Here is a 6,000-nt window from a genome sequence, read left to right as displayed (position 1 = left end):
ATTGGGTGCTGCCCACCGGGCGGTGTGACTTTGCGCACGAGGAAGGAGCTGGACTAGGAGACAGGAGAAACAGGATTGGGTGCTGCCCACCGGGCAATGTGACTTTGCGCACAAGGAGCTGGACTAGGAGACAGGAGAAGCAGGATTGGGTGCTGCCCACCGGGCGGTGTGACTTTGCGCAATCTTTTAGCCTTCTTGGGTCTCAGTTTCTGCATATGTAAAGTAAGGGAACAAACTAAATAATCTCTATCACTTCCTAGTTCCCTATTTCTGTATAGGAGGGTCTAAATCTACACTCTTGGAGAAACTGCTAGGATGTATGTATAAGGCCAGGATGCAAGCCTGCTACACTTGCTGGCAGCTCCCATAAGATAAGAGAAATGCACCAGCAACAACTGAGTACATGAGTAGCATAGTTTTTTCGTCTTCATAATCCAGTGGGATGCCCAAGCACAGCTTCCTACTGTAATTTCTTCAGTGGAAGACTGTGTAAAGTGTTCTAATAATGGATAGAATTTAAAGTCTTGAGACTCTGGAGCGTGTCATGCTAAATCAACTGTTACTTAAAAACCTCACTTTTCCATAAAGTTTAAAGCCTTTATGAAAAAGCCACCTTGCTTCAGGTCACCAGTGTTCATGTCAAAGACCAACTGGCTGGGAAGATACTTTGGTCACTGAGACCACCAGACAGTCTCTCTGTCTCCAGACGAATAAAAACCTGATTCCACAAAGATGTCCACATCGATTCCAGGAAGGCATTTCTCCCCTTTAGATTTCATTAGTATGACAAATCATTTCTTAGAACCTATGCCTAGATACATTTAAAGTTCCTATTTAAAATTCTGAATGAGTAGAGTCACATAATTTATTTAACTAGCCCTCTTTCATCTCTAGATTCCAAATATTGATTCTCTCAATTTCCTAGCCAGAAGTTAACTGAGGAGATTGCTTTCTACATTTTCAGAATGGGTTTAAAGGTATAAATCTGGGAGTTCAGTTGTCTAAAATAATCAGAGAAGTCTTTTTTTATATAGTTGTCACTCGCTTCCCAATTCTTCCGGTAGAGAATAGCCATTTACTCTGTGAAGAGCTTCCCCCTGCACGGGTGACAGTGAATGGTAGCAGTGCTATGGCATTCATTCTTAACACTGCAACTGCCATCTAAGAAAATGTCTTTCTAAATGGTCACAAGTATCACTCCCCTTCAAGTCATTCATATACCTGTAAGTTCACTGGGAAGGACAAGGACAGATACTAAAGAACACTGTAAAAGTAATTCATGTTGGCTGTGAACGGTGGCTCACACCTGCAATCCCAGCACTTTGGGTGACTGAGGCGGGTGAATCCCTTGAGACCAGGAGTTTGAGACCAGCCTGGCCAACATGGCAAAACGCTGTCTCTACTAAAAACACAAAAATTAGCTGGGTGTGGGGCCATGCACCTGTAATTCCAGCTACTCAGGAGGCGAGGAACAAGAATCACTTAAACCTGGAAGGCGGCAGTTGCAGTGAGCCAAGATCACACCACCGCACCCCAGCCTGGGTGATAGAGTGAGACTTTGTCTCAAAAAAAAAAAAAAAAAAAAATTCATGTTTACTCTGCTTTGTTTCCAACTGTTATTACTATTGGCAAGAATTCATTTCCGGTTGATTCCACAGCATGGGGCCTTATGGAAGGAACCATCCACCATGGCCTACGTGATGATTTGATGATTCATTTGGACCATGGCACAGTCAACTGAACTGCATCACAGAGAAAGCACAGTGCTCAGCTTCAATATAATGGTTCATCCCACAGAAATAGAACATAGGCTTCCCAGGATGAAAAGACCTCTCACCGGGGCAGCTAGAGCTGCCATCCCTTCAGCCAGAATATTGACAACTTTGTTCCAGAAAGATGACATCCTGCTGGTTTTGAATTTTGCTGAAGACTTCGGGGTGTCGTACAGTTCACATCAAAGAACGCCTCCCAACTCCGTTTCTTTTCTGCCATACCTCACCTAGACATGCACACAAAATACATGCCAACTACTGAGGTCTAAAAAGAAACCTATGGGTGACGAAAGTCAGAGGGAAGAGAGACAGAGCAGGAAAGGCTAGCTCTCAAATAAATAAGCCAACATATGTTTAGACTCAGGCACACAAGAATAGCTGCACACCAGTTTCAGTGAGGAAGTCCCACGAGCAGTGATGCCAGCGGGAGGGATGCTGTGTGCTGAGTAATGTGATTTAGCCTTGTCTACAAAATTCAGATAATCCAATTTACTTCCTTGTCAGATTCAATCGCAGGCGGTATGGACGAGGGCCCCAAATCATGCTACCCTCTTTTCATTTCGTGACTTAATTTCAAGGTCATGCTCTTGGACATGGTGGTGGAGAGAGTGAAATGACTAAATGTTTGATGCTTTAAAATTTTCCACTTAACAGGCAGCATACTTCTCCACTGGGTACAGAACGCATTTCTACAAGTTAACCAGAACTAGTCTTTGGCTTAAAATCTTGTTAAAAAAACCCACTACTGAAGACTTTTCCTGCCCTAAATTATTGACCTCCAGCACATGCAATCCCTAAATTGTCGTGACAGCAGCTCCAACATGCTTCCTTGTTCACGTTTGTCCTTAAGGCCATGTAAAGTCTGTCACTGCTCTAATCAAAGGAATGTGTGTAGCTTCAGAGAGGTGCTGACCTTTCCCCTTTCTAGGACACCTAATTATAAGACCAGGACATTTGCAAACTGTCTCTGTGAATAATTCAACACCCTTTAAAACCTTGGTGAACAGGACGGGGCTAACCTGCAGCATTTGGGAACTCACTCAGTCCCCGCTCATTTAAATTTAGAGGGATTTCATCCATCAGCAAGTATCCAGACTCTGCATCCCTTTGAAAAATGGACCGGAGAGGCCTGGCGCGGTGGCTCATGCCTGTAATCCCAGCACTTTGGGAGGCTGAGGCAGGTGGATCACGAGGTCAGGAGATCGAGACCATCCTGGCTAACATGGTGAAATCCCATCTCTACTAAAAATACAAAAAAATTAGCCGGGCGGGGTGGCGGGTGCCTGTAGTCCCAGCTACTCGGGAGGCTGAGGCAGGAGAATGATGTGAACCCAGGAGGCGGAGCTTGCAGTAAGTGGAGATGGTGCCACTGCACTCCAGCCTGGGTGATAGAGTGAGACTCCGTCTCAAAAAAAAGAAAGAAAAAATAAAAATGGACTGGAGAGACAATGAGAAAAGAGCTTACAGGAAAATAGAAATCAAGAGTGGCAAACTCCTGCCCAGCCTCTCCGGGGCGGGGAGGAAGTGGCCCACGGCGAATGAGTTGGAAAGCCTCAGTGTGCTTTCCTTCCCAGGGCGTTTGCACTTTAACAGAAGGCAAATATTGTGCCCAAGAAGTGAAGCTGTAAGTGAAGCTCCGGAATTTCCTGCCAGAGCCCTGAAGAGAAAGCAAGGTCTCCTTGTGAACTGCTCTCAAGTACGGCACATCTGGGCGGGGGCTCACCGGAAAGCTCGCGGTGCTGCCTGGTCGGCCAAGGCTTAAGGGGGTTTTGATCCCCTTCCCTTCCAGTAGTCTTGGGCACTTAGCCTTGCCTTAAAAACCAAAGGGATGTAGAGGAGTGCTCTGTGAACCTTACCCCCGCCTCCTCAGGGCATAGTATAACTCTAGAAAACACACAGTGAGTAACACGCATCCCAAAACCCCCGTGCAGTTTCCACCTCCCTCTCCAGGCACTGCTTCCTGAGCCCAGCACAGGCCTGCTGAGCAGTCTGGCCTCTGCCTCATCCCAGCTGGTGGTACTTTGTGCCATGCGAATGGCTAAGAGGCACAAGAAACAATTCCACAGACGATCCCTGAACCAGGAAACATTCCTTCCCCTCCCTGACCCCAGGGCAGCACCGGGCTGTGGTGAACAGTTAATCACCCTGCAAGTAAAACCTCTAGTCAAACATTAACAAACAGCTACCTCAAAGGCTTTGCTGAAAAGAAACGTGTGTGTGCGTGTGTGTGTGTGTGTGTGTGTGGTTTTTTCCTCTCTCTCTCTTTTTCTTTGTAGCAGCAAAGGAATCTAATAAATATATACAATATTCCAAAAAGAAAAACCAAAAAATCCAAAATGATTTCCCTATCTTGAAAGCAAACCTACAAGATCATCTCAGGAAATATTCCCTTATTGCTCTTTTAGGAAAAAACATACAGAGAGAGAAATTTGAAGGGTGTTACATATTTAAATCTGAAAATCACCAAAGCTTGGGATTTGTAATTCCGTGTTCCTGATACAGTTATTCATCTCCCGCTACTCTGGAGATGAACAAAAGCCACACTTGGGAGCCACTTTTGTGTCACTGCCTTGAGGTATGAACCACCACCAGCTACCTACTTTATACAAACATCTCCCACGAGACTGTGGTGTGCAAATAAGTTCTGAGTCTTTAAGAAAACTTCTCCCTAATTTTAGCTGTCTTGAGGCACGGGCCAAGCTCAGAAGGCAGGAGGAGGCTGGGGTACTGGTGTCCTGCCCACTCCCTGCTCTTTCTCTCTAGGGCTCCAGGAACTCTCTTTCCTTCCCTTGCCCCTTTGTCTGGGGGTGATAACAACTTCCTGCTATTGCTTGTCCTGGGGTCCTGTAATATCCCATGGACGGCCTTGGACTGACCTTCACCTCTGCCAAGAGTTCCTTCATTAACGTTCCTTCACTAGGACTGAATGAATTGGATTCTGCTCCCTGGGTGGCCCCTGCTAAGCCCTCTACACTCCGTTTTCTTCCTCCAGACAGGGAGGGCAAATCTGTCCCCAAACCTGTTAAGGGTGCTTGGGTAGAACTCATGGCTCGGAACAAAGACAAGTGTAGAGGCAAGAGAGTGCTGACATCTGCCCAGCCGAAATCTCCAGAGAGGAGGGTGCCTTTAGCTTCAGAATGAACAGACAACCTGGTTGTAAGTTTTTGTCACCTCAGGGATCCCCAGAGTTGACACCCACCTTCCCATTCCTGAACATCAGGACACAAGACAGAGACTTTTCAGAAAACAGAATTTGAGGATATTTTCCTCCTTCTTTCAGTTTCCTCCAGTGACTGGCGTTTCCGAGCAGGATTCTCTCCTTAAACCCCCATCTAACCCCTAGCTAACCGTGGCACAGCCGTGAAGGCTTCATTTTCTCTTTGTCATCCTCTCACTCCCTCTGGGATTTCAGCTTCACTCTGGCCACACGCCCCAGAGGCCCATCGGGGGTCCCACTTCCAGATGGTAAACTGTCACTGCAGTGCTGTCTGCGGACAGCATGGCCTGAATGTGCACACATCACTTCTGTGTGATGGCAACATCACCAGTGCACCCCCAGACTTGTTAACTTCCTGCCCACTGATACGCACAGGAGGCAGGGAAATACTGGGTAGAAGATGGCAGTCCCCGGTGAGGCCCCCACTCTCAAGCCTGAACCCAAGGCCCAAAGGGAGAACATGCGTTTCTGTTTTCCTGCTTGAATGTTGCCTTTTCCAAAACCACCCTGCCTGTACCGTCCCCCATCCTGTACCCATAAAAACCCCAGGCTCCACTGGCCATGGAGTAGCAGAGAAGGAGAAAAGAGAAGCAGCAGCCTGACATCATTGAGAAGCAGCTTCACTTCAGAGGCATGGCTTGATGGCGGGACCTCAGAGAAGAGCGTGGCTGGCAACAGCCAAATCCCAGAGGAAGACCACCTTCCCACTCCATCCCCTTTCTAGCTCTCCATCCTGCTGAGAGTCACTTTCATCAGCAATAAAATCCCCTGCATTTACCATCTGCAATTTGTTCGTGTGACCTGATTCTTCCTGGATGCCGAACAAGAGCTAGGGATACAGAGGGCTGTCACACCGAGCAGTTAAACACTTAGCCATCTGCGGACAGCAAAACTAAAGAAGCACTGTAGCAACACATGCCCACTGGGGCTCCAGGGGTTGCGGGTACTCCCCTAGAAGCTGCCTTGGGGCCGCACAGAGTTCTGCTCCTGCTGGCACCCAGAAGTACTCAT

General features: G+C 47.3%; 1 protein-coding gene across 1 annotated transcript in view; it reads right to left on the bottom strand.

The window, feature by feature from the left end:
• VWA3B (von Willebrand factor A domain containing 3B) overlaps nt 1–6,000 on the bottom strand; it is a 254,456-nt gene that overhangs the window by 32,306 nt on the left and 216,150 nt on the right.

Source organism: Colobus angolensis, unplaced genomic scaffold (assembly GCF_000951035.1).
Source record: "Colobus angolensis palliatus isolate OR3802 unplaced genomic scaffold, Cang.pa_1.0 Scaffold42, whole genome shotgun sequence".
NCBI lineage: Eukaryota > Metazoa > Chordata > Mammalia > Primates > Cercopithecidae > Colobus > Colobus angolensis.
Note: the sequence above shows the minus strand (reverse complement) of the source record. Positions and strands in the feature narration are given on the sequence as shown.